The sequence below is a fragment of the Rhincodon typus genome, chromosome 32 (genome assembly GCF_021869965.1).
Source record: "Rhincodon typus isolate 14 chromosome 32, sRhiTyp1.1, whole genome shotgun sequence".
In the NCBI taxonomy this organism is placed as follows: domain Eukaryota; kingdom Metazoa; phylum Chordata; class Chondrichthyes; order Orectolobiformes; family Rhincodontidae; genus Rhincodon; species Rhincodon typus.
The window spans coordinates 5,445,963-5,460,297 of record NC_063363.1 but is presented as its reverse complement, the minus strand read 5'-3'; the positions used below and the strand labels follow the sequence as shown (position 1 = coordinate 5,460,297).

General features: G+C 44.0%; 1 long non-coding RNA gene across 1 annotated transcript; it reads right to left on the bottom strand.

Moving 5' to 3' along the window:
• Positions 1-49: 49 nt before the first annotated feature.
• Positions 50-13,030, bottom strand: LOC125486741. Its single transcript, XR_007265369.1, has 5 exons — positions 12,960-13,030; positions 10,265-10,294; positions 3,339-3,375; positions 3,202-3,237; positions 50-478 (listed from the first exon to the last, which is right to left on the bottom strand). It is a non-coding gene; the product is annotated as an uncharacterized LOC125486741 (long non-coding RNA).
• Positions 13,031-14,335: the final 1,305 nt, after the last annotated feature.

Genomic DNA, 14,335 nt, shown 5'->3' with positions numbered 1-14,335 from the left:
CTTTCGGAGATACAATCTGTTCGTTTGCACAAGAAATTCATCAAGAAAATAAACTTTGAACATTTTTATATTATGTTTCTATTTCTGTTTCCAGAGTGTTTAATCGTTTTTAAATGCTGTGAGCCTTTTGATACAATGTAAAGAGATTTTAAACTGAACACATAATCATACTATTAAACTCTACGACAAGGTAAAATAGTACATTAAAGGTCAGGTTACATTTATTCCTCTCCTACATGTTAATTCAGTGGTTTTCTAACTTCATGGCTCACGGAGGTACCTGGCAATTTCTGTGGGTACCTGGCATCTGTTAACTGAGAGTTTGGATAGAATTAAAGATTTCCAGCCCCCTCAGATGCTCAGGACAATGATAATGAGGCAGCCATCCCAAACTACTCCTGCAATGATATTTCCGGTGACTGTTTTGTTCCGAATTTGATTGTGGTGATAATCAAATCTCCAGCCTCACAGCACAAACCTGAAAGAAAAATAATTGGGTAAAACATAGAATATTATCAAATATTTACAGCAAGAAACAGGCCATTCAGCCCAGCAGATGATCTACGTGACCTTCCTCTCACTTTCTGTTTCCTAAGCCCCTCAACAAATTGTTCTATTCTTTTCCCTCTTGTGTTTATCCAGCTTCCCATTAAAATTCAACTACTTCCTGAGTTTAGGGGTTCCACATTGTCCCCGCTCTCTTTGTAAAGAGGTTTCTCCTGAATTTCTGGTTGCATTTATCAGGGAATATCAAATAATCATGAATCCTGGGTTCTGGAGTCAGTCAGAGCTGGGAATCATTTCTCCACGTTTACCAGATTGAACAGTTTTTGAAGGGAGATTTCGGAGCACTGCGTAAGATGCTGACTAAGATTGTAAGGTTCCAGCACCATTAGAGGTGTTCCTACATTAAGAATACTAGATAAGTATGTCCAACACTGTGCGATTAAACATGGGGCGGGTTGATTTTGTTGGCTGAGGATTGGTGGTGAAGGCATGATGCTGATGGATTGTGTTCAGTGATTTATTGGGAAGTTGGCAGATTGCAGTTAGCATGGTCAGTGAGTATTCTGAAGGTGGTGAGCTGAGAGATAAAGTTTAACCAAGAAGTGCTTTCAAAGGCTGAGGAGAGCAGTACAGGCTCTGATTGGAAAGCAGAAATGTTTGAAGTCATCAGCACATCATCGATTGGCTCCTCCTGGTTACAGTCATTGCCTCATAAGAAAGGAGGTGGTTAGCTCAGTTGGCTGGACAGCTGGTTTGTGATACCAGCAGTGTGGGTTCAATTCTCACACTGGCCAAGATAACCACAGGAGAACTCTCCTTCTCAACCCCTCCCTCACTGGAGTGTTGTGACCCACTGGTTAAACCACCCCCAGTCATCTCTCTCTGTCTCTCTCTCTCTCTCTGTCTGTGTCTGTCTCTCTGTCTCTGTCTGATCCGCTGGGACTATGGTGACTTTGCTTTGAGTGAAAACTGTTACGTAGATTCCTGGGATTAGAGAAGAATGCTGCAGACACTGTACAAACTGTGTTCTGAGGCAGTAATGCCAGACTCGGCATGTTAACTCTATTCCTCTTTCTCCATGGAGGCTGCCAGATCTGCTGAGTTTCCCCAGCGCTCTGTGTCTGCTGTAGAAACTGGGAATCTTTCCAATGGATTAGAGAGGCTGGGCTGATCTGAAAGAAGGATTAAGGAAGGGAATTGAGATTTCCTCATGGTAATCAACTTGTACACCTCTTGAACCCAGGCCTTCTGGCAGAGAGGTAGAGATGCAACCACTGCACCACCAGAGCCGGGAGCCGAGTGTGGGCCTAGTCCCCCTCTCCGAGAGAGAGTGTCAATCCTTGGAGAGGGTTATGAGAGGAGCCACACATAGTGATGTTGCTTGAAGCTGAGGGATGTTCCAATGTCCCACATTGCTCCTATCTGAGACTGTTCCTTCTGATGTTGCTAAGCAACAAGTTGAATGTCCAATGATGGTTGAAACTGGATTGTTGAGCAGGACAGCTTTACCTACAACAACAACTGTTTATATAGCACCTTAAATGGAATATAATGTCCCAAGGTACTGCACGGGTTCATCGCAAAACCAAGTTTGACAATGAGTTGCACAATGAGATGTTGGGTCAGATGATGAAACACACGGTCAAATAGCTCAATAGAAGGAGCATCTTAAAGGAGGAGAGTGAGGGAATTTCAGAGCTTGGGGTCCATGTAGCTGTTAACAGTGAAGTGATGAGAATCAGTGAGGCCCAGAATTACAGGTGTGAGAGGTTTGTGAAGGTGAAAATTTAAAAATCAAGACATTGCTTTTGAAGTGTATAAAATCCTGACAAGTCTTCTTGTGGGAAAGAATAGAACTTTAGGTCACAGAATTCCTACAGTTATGGAAGCAGGCCACTTGGCCCATCAATTCCACACTGATCCCTCTTCCCTGTCCCTGTAACCCCACATTTCCCATGGCTAATCCACCTAACCTGCAGATCTTTGGACTGTGGGAGGAAACCCACACAGACGTAGGGAGAATGTGCAAACTCCGTGCAGTCACCCAGTGTGGAATTGAACCCAGGTCCCTGGTGCTGTTAGGTAGCAGTGCTAACCACTGAGCCACCGTGTCACCCTTTGCTTGGCAAAAAATAACAGATGATAATGAGCACAGGGATCAGATTCATAGTGCCATACAGTATAGAAACAGACCCTTCACCCCAACCAGTCCACGCTGACCATAATCCCAAACTAAACCAGTCCCACATGCCTATGCTTGGCCCATATCTCTCCAAACATTAACTATTCATGTATTTACCTAAATGTCTTTTAAATGTTGTAACCATAGCCGGATCCACCACTTCCTCTGGAAGTTCATTCCACACAAGAATGGGACTTCCTCCAAGTTCAAACTTGGGCAGCAGAGTTTTGGATGAGCTCAAGTTTCAAGAGGTGGAATGTGGGAGACCAGTGGGAGTGACAGGTGAGATCTGTAGGTGTGGGAGGTGCGAATGAGGGTTTCAAAGCTGGGGCTGGGTAGTTTTGGGCAAAGCTAAGGAGGTGGAAAGAGACAGTATGAGTGACGTGACTCCAGTCGCTTCAGATTCATTTCTGATATGAAGCACGTTGTAACATTTCTAATGAGGTGGTGTGTACACACACACGCTGCTTTCTTCCTGAGTGTGTGTACAAACAGAGAAAGGAGTGACCTACCTCAAGGTCTGCTAAAGCTCATCCTCCTCCTGGGATCTAAAAGAAACCGCCAAGAAGAGATTTGTCAACAGCCAGTCACATAGACACCTGTTCATTCAACTGCATGAGAACTGAGCAAAATAATCTTTAAACTATACCGTTTAAGTGGTTTGCCTCTGCATCGGAATTTTCTGCCTGCAGTGACAAAGGAGACATCATATGGGCTGTTTTATTATCATTTAATAATCTGGGACATTTATTCATTTAACAATGTATCTCAACCCTGAGCTCTCACAACCCCTGAACCCAGCCTGACTCACTTTTCCAGTCAATGCTTCTTTCCGAAAGAGCTCTCGATAACTCTCTGAAATTTAGAGTATAATTTATTCAACTGCACTGCACAGTGTGAAGCTAATAGGGTCAAGGTGAATGTTACGGGATGTATCTGGGCATAGAAGTGCTGTATCCCATGTTCCATGCGCATGTGGAGTGTACCCAGTGTTCCTTGTGCGTGTGGCATGTAGGTGGCATTCCGTGTGTGAAGTTACAAATTGACGATGCCAATGGGACCTCGACAATATGTCAAAAGCCAAACAAAGCAGCCATTTCTGTTACTAATCCATAAACCTGAGATTGGAAACTCACTCAGGATAATGGCTATTCCCACGAAGAATGCAGCAACAGCAAAGATCAAACCCCCTTTCCGAACAGTTTCATAATCTGTGTAAAAGTTGAGAAACAGTTAATTTCAAAAGGAATCTCACTGCTTCAGAATGGCTTCATGAACTTATTAGGAAATATTCAAAAATAACTTAAATACCGAATGAGTATTATATTGTCAGTGTGTTCATAAGCATCTGTGTATGTGTATCAGTGTATGCCCATTTCAGAAAGAAACACAGGAATGGCTGAAGAAATACAGCAGGTCTGGCAGAGCCTATGGAGTGAGAAACAAAGTTAATGTTTCAGGTCCCGTGATGACCTTCAGATAGTGTCATGGTCCGGGGACAATAGGAGAAAGCGTCCGAGAGCTGGTGTTCAAACCCCACGATGTAGAGGTTAGTCCACCACCCAGTCCTGATGAAGCGTCTAGGCCTGAAACGTCGACTCCCCTGCTCCTCTGATGCTGTCTGACCTGCTGTGTTCCTCCAGCTCCACACTGTATCGACTCTGACTCCAGCATCAGCAGTTCTTGCTGTCTCCAGCAGCACCACCCTTTTCGGCAGGCTTGATCATAAAGTCAGGATTGGATCTGAGAGCATGGACTGTAGTCAGTTCATCTTCGAATCAGTGAGGTGGGGTCAGAGAAATTGAGGCAGTTCGAAGTGAACAGATTGAGTACAGGTGAGAGGCCAGAGGGAGGGGTCCAGGTGGAGAGAGAGTATTGGAGGTGGGTGAAGGGGGTCTGTGGGACGGGGAGAAGACTCTTGGGCAAAAAATTGTGCATGGAGGCGAAGGTGACAGAACAGTTCAACATCAAGTTGTGTCCAAAATCATTAAATGAGCACGCAGAGGAATAAAACTAAAACTTTTGCATAGTATGGAATAGTTCAGCATCAAACAACAGAAGGGATAATAAATACTCAATAAGAGACTGGGTTAGGGAAAGGGGAGGAGAGTTTCAGAGGGGCATGAGTACCTCAGAGTTCTGAAGAGAGGATTGCTGGACCCATAATGTTGACTTTGTTTTCTATCCTCAGATGCTGCCAGACCTGCTGAGTTTCTCCAGTAATTTTTTTTTGTTGGCTCTGGTTTCCAGCATTTGCCGTTTTTTGTTTTTTGTTCAGTGTTTATACCCATGTCAGACTGTGTATATGTGAATGTTTACATGCGTGCATGTGTGCTATCCTGGAGTTAGACTAGACCTGAGAGACCCTGAATCCCTCTTCTTTCTATAGTGTCTGATTTTGTTTTCTGGATATTTCTGAGGGAGCTGACTGAATGAAGTGGGAGATTCTAGAAACGTTGGTGGGCGAGGTGCTTGTGCAGAATGTTGTCCCTGCCTTGGATCATAGGGAGGTTGAGATATTTATGAATTGTGGAGTTTCATTAGATGTCATTGAGAATGATACAATTCTAACCTGGGAAGGTTGGTGCATGAAGTGGGATCTACGTAAGAGATTCCCTAACCCCACTCAAAGACCCTGTCCCCAGTCTTTTTGAGTCATAATTTGGGGGACCAGACAGGATGGAGTGGGGAAAATCAATGAACTGGTTGGGGAATCTAGGACTAGGGTCACAGTGAAAACATTAAAACCCAATCTTTCAACAGTAAAGTGATAAAACACTAAACCATACACACAGGGTGGTCAAGGTCTGAATCTCTCACAAATGACAATTGATCCCTGAGCTAATTGTCCATTATAAATCTGACATAGTTACAAATCTAGCAAAGGCACTCGAGGACATGGAGCGAAGAGGGGTGTGTAGATTTAGTCATAGGTAAATCATAATCTCATTGAATGGTAGAACACACTTGAGGGACTGAATGGCCTCCCCCTGTTCTTATGGGGATTCTATAAGGATCCTGGATCACCCTGAAGAAAGTACTGGAGATCCAGCATAGGAGCAGAAGTAGGCCATTCAGCCCATTGAACCCGTTCTGCTACTCATTACAGCCATGACTGATCAAACACTTCAATGCCTTTTACTCACATTATCCCCATAGCCTTGAACACCGTTTGTAATCAGAAATTTACCACCTCCACTTCAAATATCCTGAAAGACAGAGCCTCCACAGCCCTTTGGGGTAGAGAATTCTAAAGATTCACAACTCTTGAGTGTAAAAAAACACCTTAGTTCCAAAGCATCCCCTTTATTTTTAAATTGTGCGCCAATGTTTGAAGTCTCCTCACATTCCTGTTCCATGGGAATGTTATAGCTTTTAGTGTTAATGTAATTCTGAGGGTTAAGATTCAACAATTAAACTGCCTTGTACATTGTGAAAGGATTGTTTACGATGAGCAGGAGGCCACAGAGAGAGTATTTCAAATCTCCCACTCCCAATAAAAGCAACAAGAAAGAAACAAGGAGCAATATCGACTGTGATGGACTGGCCTTTTGTCGCTGGTGTGATAACTATAAACGGGGAATGGTATAGAAGATAACCTGCTCATAGCACAATTCCCAAAAGCTCAAGTCGAAGTGTTCATAGAATCCCTACTGTGTGGGAGCAGGCCATTTGGTCCATCGGGTACACACCAATCCTCCAAAGAGCATCTCATCCTGACCCACACCCCCACCCTTGGCCCGGTGACCCTATATTTCCAATCCACCTTGTCTACGCATCATTGGGAGGAAATCCACGCAGACATGAGGAGAATGTACAAACTCCAACAGACGGTCACCCGAGGGTGAAATTGAACCTGGTTGCTGGGAGGCAGCACTGAGCCATTGTGCCACCCCTGTTGGGAGCAGTATTTCTGGAAAAGGCAATTATAAATATTTATGTAAATAGACATTATTTATTGCATGTTAATCATGAAGTCTGTAGCATGTCATGTTGGATTTTAGTTTTATTCACTCGTGGAATGTGAGTCTTGCTGGTGGGGCCAGTATTTATTGCCTGTCCCTAGTTGCCCTAGAGAAGGTGTTGGTGAGCTGCCTTCTTGAACCACTGCAGCCCACCTGCTGTAGGTGGATCCACAATGCACTTAGGGAGGGAATTCCAGAATTTGACCCAGTGACAGTGAAGGAATGGCAACATATTTCCAAGTCAGGATGGTGAGTAGCTTGGAGAGGAACTTGGTAGCATTGCCACGTATCTGCTGCCCTTGAGCATTTATATACAGTCCCAGTATGGTGTATGAAGGAGCATGTTTGCAAAAATTAGCTGGAGAGCTTGTGGGACGTAGAAACTGATAGCTGGGAGACAAAAGCAAATCTTCTCCAGGTCTGTTTTAATGATCGTGCCAATAAACAGGACAGAAGCAACACGTAGAAATAGTGATCATGAAAGCTAATGTGGTATTTCCCCAGGCATGACCACTCCTGGCACCTCGTGGTATTTACTACCTCTACCAGTGAGTTGGAAATAATTCACTGCCACCAGTCCTCCTTTGTTGCTGCTCTGTCTCAGCTCAAACAAGTGATTAATGGTCAAGGATACTCCACTGTAGAGCATTAACAGAACAGGCTGCTCTTAACTAACAAGGTTTATTGCATGATAGTAATAGGTACAACTACATTTCATCAGGAATAATCACTACAACCTTAGGAAGTTGATGAAGTTCCTGGATGAAGTTGCATGGTCTCCTTAAATGGAGAAAAACTGCAGAAAGCTGCAGCACAAAGGAACTTGAGGTACTCGTGCACAAAACACAGAAAGCTAGCATTCAGGGGCAGCAGGTAATCAGGAAGGTTAGTGGAATATTGGCCCTTATTTCAAGGGAGTTGGAGTTGAAGGGTAGGGAAGTCTGACTGCGACTGTACAACGTGCTGCTGAGACAACTTCTGGAGTACTGTAAGCATTTTTTTTTCCTCGTATTTAAGGAATGAGATCATTTCATTGGACACAGTTCAGAGAAGGTTCATTAGGATGATCCCTGGGTTGGAAGGATTGTCCTATGAGCAAAGACTAAATAGGTTGGGATTCTAAGGGACGTAAACAGGGGAAAGATTTGCCCTCATTCGAGAATCAAAGACCAGAGGACACGGTCTCAGAATAAAGTGGCACCAATTTAAGACCGAAATGAGGAGGAATCTTTTCTCTGAAGGTTGAGTCTCTTTTGAACTCCTTGTCACAGAGAGTGTGGGGGCAGAATCCTTGTGCAAATTTAAGGTTGAGACAGACAGATCCTTGATCAGTCGGGGAATCAAGGGTTACGGGGAAAATGCAGGACGTGATGAATGTCAGATCTATTGAATGGTGAAGCAGCCTGGAGGGACCGAATGGCCTATTCCTTTTTCTTATTTCTTCTGGTCTTCCCTCCAGAACATCGAGGAGAACTCATTATCTGCTCCCACAGATATCAGTATGTGATATCAATGGAATGTAACATGAAGATTTAACCCCTTCAGAACCTTTTCTGACAGCAGTGAGTAGCCTTGAGCCTGCTCCCTCAGACTGGAGACATGTACGATCGCTACAATCTGGAATACACAGCATGAAAGGAGGAGTGCAAGTGGACTCCATTGTAACTTTCAAGAGGGGAATTGAGAGAATAAAATTTTTCAGGGCTGTGCGGAGAAAACAAGAGAGTCAAACTCAGCCTTTCACTGAACTGGCACAGCATAGCGGGATTGAAGGGTCTCTCTGGCTGCTGTAAGGTTATGAAATTAACAGTGACAGGAGCTTGCTCATGAGAAGCAGTTATTCCTTTGAAATCAGCTTGCTAATACCAAGTGACAAACCAGATTTATTTGCTTGAATAAATTGGGTTCTAAATCACATTTTGCTGAACAGGAACAAGAATTTTTTTTTGGTCTCTCGGTTAGCTGCGTGCCTGTGGTACACTCACACAATTCATTTTTAGATATTAGCGCTGGTTAGTCTAAAATTTTAATCACCTTCAGTTTTTCCTCTTAAGGCAGTGACTCACAGTTGCTTGGTAACAGCAGGGTGGGGGTGTGAGGGAAGGTAGCCATCTTTGTTGTCAAGGTCATGAGTCCTTTGTCAATAACACACACAACTGTTCAAATTGACCCAGAAAAGGAGCAAAAAAAAAAGTCATGCTCTGAGCCTGAAAGGAGGTCACAGGGAGAGGGAGACTGTCTGAAGTGATTTTGATGACGTGTGGCGTGACCCCATTTTATCCCTTGGTGCCAGGCGTTTGGAATGGACTCCTGTTGCCAGGCAACAGTGGGCAGGGCGGATTGAGGAGCTACAGATGGATTTGCCCCACGGTCCAAGAGGCCTTACCCTCCCACAGGGTGAAGCCTGTTCTGTTCATCCTCTGGTCAAAGGAAGGGATTTCGCTGCAGGCAGCATCAGCTCCTGTGAAATGCTGAGGGAAGTATACAGCAGCTCGATGCACTGCATGTTGCCTCTGATTCCATATTTTGGCCTTTGTCAAGGCCTTTTCCATACAGGTAAAGCTTTTGGTTGCCTTGGTAACAGTTCTGCTCAGCCCTCAGCTCACTTGTTGTGGCCTGGTTTCCTCACTTCACCTTGGGCCTGCTGGTTAATTAAAGTAGAACCCCAAATGTAGGGGCAAATTGGAAAATACTGCCAGAGGTGACACCTTTCAGAATAATTACACAAAGGAGAATTATGGTACAATCGAGAAGGAAAAAAAAAACTTAAACATGTGAATGACACATAATGCTCTGAGTCATGTTTTACACTTTAAAATGGAGCTCCAGCACGGACCACTATGTTTATTCCCAACTGTGACAAGGTTTTTATTTATTTCCCTCTGGGGATATCTGGAACGTTTAGTCAGATTGTGTGACTGGAGTTTCCTGTGTTGTGTTATTTTAAGAGAGCACAAAACAGCCATTTTGAAAATCAGAGAGTTGCCAATTCTCCAGGATTGACCTGCAGTCTGCTCCAGTTGAAGAGTAATCTCCAGGACACAGCCATGAATAACATGCAAGAGCAAAGTCACAGAGGCAAATTGTGTCTTTTTGAATTTTTTTCCTTCAGAAGTGATGGCCTGGTAGGATTATCACTAGACTCCTCATCCAGAGTCCCACATCATGTCTTTGGTGACCTGGGTTCAAATCCTGCCACACTGGGAGGTGATGGCAATTGAATTCAATAAAAATCTGGAATTAGGAGTCTTATGAAACTTTTATTGCTTGTCAGAAAAGCCCATCTGGGTCCTTTAGGGAAGGAAATCCACAATCCTTACCTGGTCTGGCCTACTTGTGACTCCAGACCCACAGTGATAATTAACTTTTTAACTGCTCTCTGGTCAGTTAGGGACAGGAAATAAATGCTGACCTTGCCACATCTCATGAATGATTTTTTAAAAAAGCCTTATGGAAGGATCCAAACAGAATACTACTTGTGCTGTGTCGCAGGATGGTTGGAAACCGAGGTTGAAACTGATGGGTGCTCCAAGTATAGTTGGAAACCCCCCTCCTCCAGCTCGATCCCCACCCTCATTTGATACAGGAATCAAATCAATCAAGAACTCACCATATGAGAAGCGAGCATCGGATAAGTCAGCTGTAACAGGGAGAACAGAAGAGACTCAATTAGACAGAGATAGTAGGAACTGCAGATGCTGGAGAATCTGAGTTAACAACGTGTAGAGCTGGATGAACACACCAGGCCAAGCAGCATCAGAGGAGCAGGAAAGCTGACGTTTCGGGTCTAGGCCCGAAACATCACCTTTCTTGTTCCTCTGATGCTACTTGGCCTGCTGTGTTCATCCAGCTCTACACCTTGTTATTTCAGACTCAATTAGACAATGGGTTGATTCTGGAATATGCTCCTTCATGCCAAAGGGGCTGCCCAATTGAGTGCACCCTCAGTGGGGAGTTTTCAAAGTGCTCGTAAAATGGGATCACAGCAGATCCCAATCCCAAGAAACAATTGACGCCAATACCTTCTGATAAGGACCTGGGAATGTTTGGGAACCAGAAGCCTTTCTTTTGTTCCCGACTTCCTTTATCCATTTGCCACCTCCCTGTGTGATAGGTTAACTCAGCAAAACATTGGAATTGGAAATTGGGAGCTTACTACTCGTGTTTAGGAGAGTTGGGGGAGTACAGTGAAAATGTCACTGGATTTGTAATCCAGAAGGCTAGGCTCCTTCTCTGGAAAGCCTGGGTTAAGGTTTCACCAGGACAGCAGGTGGAAATTCAATTCAAATCACAAAAATCCGGGATCAATAGCTGGTTTCAGTGATAGTGACCAGGACAACAATTGTTGATTGTTGTAAAAGCCGATCTGGTTTACTAATATCCTTCAGGCCTCCATGTGACTCCAGTCCCACAGCAATTTCATTTGACTCTTAACTGCCCTGTAAAATGGTCTATCAAGCCACTCATTCAAGGGCAAGCATGGATGGGCCAGTGACATCCACGTCCAGGACGAGATAGATTTTTAATTGGTGAGGAATCGAGGATTATGGGGAAAAGGCAGGAAAGTGGAGTCAAGGATTATCAGATCAGCAATCATTTCATTAAGTGATGCAGTAGATCTGATGGACTGAATGGCCTATGCCTGTGTCTTATGTGTCATGGTCTTCCGTAATAAAGATGAAAAACCATCACACAGGTTTCATGCCTGGCTCATAGAGTAATATTTTACTGAACTGCTCCAACACCATGCTCACTCGGTGCCCTTTGACTCTGGGCTCTGACTGGGTGTTAAGTAGATTCTTTAAAAAGTTATTTTAAGAATATTTAAGGAACCGATTTACAGCTTTGATTAGCTGAGGGATCTATGAGCACAGAAAGATAACTCTTTGACAGAGGAATTGACCATCAAAGGATGTGTCCAAACTGACTCAGGCTTTGTGTCTCCATTAGGCAATGAACAAAATTGTCCATGTGTTGAGCAGAAAATCTATCAACATTGCACCTTGACATAACAAAATGTCTCAATAACACATTAACCTCAACTTTCTATTCCTACATGTCCCTGACAATCTGTCATCCCCCTTAGTAATCAAGAATCTGCTGGTTTCAAAAATGTTTAAAAATACTTTATCCATTAGCTTTTGAGGAAGGGTATTCCAAAAAATCTCAACAGTATTCTTTTCTTTAAAACTATTTCTGCCCTGCCAAGACAATTCACAGGAATCATATCAAACAGTGTTTTGAGTCTCACAGACTTATTCAAACACACAATTAAAGGTTTGGTCAAAGAAGATGGATTTTGACGAGATCTTAAAGGATGTAAGAGACAAAGAAAGACATGCATTTATTGGTATAAAAGCAAAACACTGAATGCTCTAAATCTGAAATAAAAACAGAAATGGCTGGAGAACCTCAGTAGGTTGGGCAGCCTCAGTGGAGAGAGAAACAGAGTTAACGTTTTGAGTCCAATACAACCAACTCTTCTTTGATTTGGAAATTCTGTTTTCCTCACCACCGAGGGGCCACACCTGCTGAATTTCTGCTTTTATGTAGCACCTATCATGACATTAGGGTATTCCAAAAATGTTTGACGGGTAGAGGTGCTTTTAAGGAATGGTCAAGAGGCAGGATTCGATTCGATGTAGAGAGTGACAGCGAGAGACAAATGGTGAGTGAAAGACAGGCAGGTGGAGAATGAGAGAGGGTGTGTGAGAGATGATCAGAAAGTGAAGGAGATACCACAGGAGAGGGCAAGGTGGATGTTTGGGTATTGTTCATGTTTGGGTTGGAGACTCTGTCGGAATGCTGCCCTAATGAAGTGTCACCCCTGGATGTACTGAAGATATCGGAACAGGAAAAGCCCAACTTGGTCCACCCAGCTGGGCTGCACAGCGAGAGCCACACACCTGGGACAGGCAAACAGAGCAGGTCAGAAACCTTTCCCAATTTGGTGGGTGGGACGGTCTCAAAAGTTCTCTGTCCTTTTCAGGAGAATGACTGACTATGGCCTGTTACAGGTTTTGATGATAGGAATTATAGAATTACCTTATACCCACAGCACAAGATCAAACCCAGTGGACTATATCTTTTATTCACAGTATTTCTATCTCATGGCAGACTGAATGCCTGCCATGGATTTGCAAACTACGAAGTAATTATTCTGTGTTTCCCACACCTGCCCGGATCACACCCAACTAGCCTCTGACCCAGCCTTGCCAAGTGAATATCCATTTTATTAAATGATATCCTTCCTTCAATGGAGAGATTTTGTCTGCAATTGCTGACTGATAAATTTATTTACTCACTGTGTGCCATGGCGCTGGTGATGTACAAGCGACAGAGAGTCAGCAAGCAAGTGTGGCGAAGATGTTCTGGTTATAACGCTGGGCGTGTGTGAATCTATGTCAGACAAGAATAAATTAAACATTAATGGGTTGGGTAATCTTTGTCCCAGTCACACGGCAGCTGGTGGAGAACTGTTCCTGTTGATGACTCCAGTCACATGAAAAATCTGCCCAAGTTACTGTCTCGCTAGTGATTTAGAGAACGTTGCAGTCAAATGATTGACTCCCAGCCAGAGCATCTAACCAGGCAGAGAGAGAGGGGTGGAGTGGGGAGAGAAGGAGAAAGAGAGAGAGACAGAGGGAGGATGCTTCAGTGAGAGGATACCTGTTGGCTCCTTGCACTCCCCATTTTAATTGTTTCCAATTCTTTTCTCTTCAAAGGGCAGAGGCCATACTCTGTTTATCAATTGGTGTCAGTCAGTCAGTCTCTGGCATTCTGAGCAGATGCTGTGAGCATTGTCATCTCAGGCTGTTTGACCTTGGAAGGCTTCATCACAGATTTCAAACCAGTCATAGTGATGGGAGTCATAGATTCATACGGCATAGAAACAGACCTTTCGGTCCAACCAGTCCATGCTGAGCATAATCCTAAATGAAACTAGTCCCCACCTGCCTGCTTCTGACCCATATCCCTCCGAACCTTTCCTATTTATGTACTTATCTAAGTGTCTTTTAAATGTTGTAACTGTGCCCACATCTACCACTTCCTCAGGAAGTTCATTCCACACACAAGCTGCCCTCTGTCCTCACTCCATTTTCCAGTTCGTGGGAGGCGGTTATATTTTATCCTCATCACATTAGCTCAGGACACTGACCCATCCCCAGTGCTGGCAGAACTGACCACCTTACCCAATACTGACCACACAAGGTCTCTATTTGCTGACCTCAAGATCTGGTAAAGAGAGTTTGGTTCATGCATTCCAAGTCTGATGATTTAGTTGCTGCTGGAGGGGAAAAGGGCAAGAAACATGGGGAATGACAGAGGGGTTGGTAAAGTAAGTTTTTGGTCCTGGGCTGTAGGTCAATCCATCTCCATTTCTCCCACAGGGAATATTCAGACTCAGTGCTGCAGAGAGAGACTGCAGTGTACACTATCGATGTATTTGACATAAAGACAAGGGAGGAAGGAACAGAAGGATATGCTGATAGGGTGAAATGAAGAAAGATCAAAAAAGATAGTAAGAACTGCCGATGCTGGAGTCTGAGATACCAAGGTGTAGAGCTGGATGAACACAACAGGTCAGGCAGCATCAGAGGAGCAGGAAAGCTGACGTTTCGGGTCTGGACCCTTCTTCAGAAATGGGTGTGGACCTTCTTCTGAAGAAGGGTCCAGACCC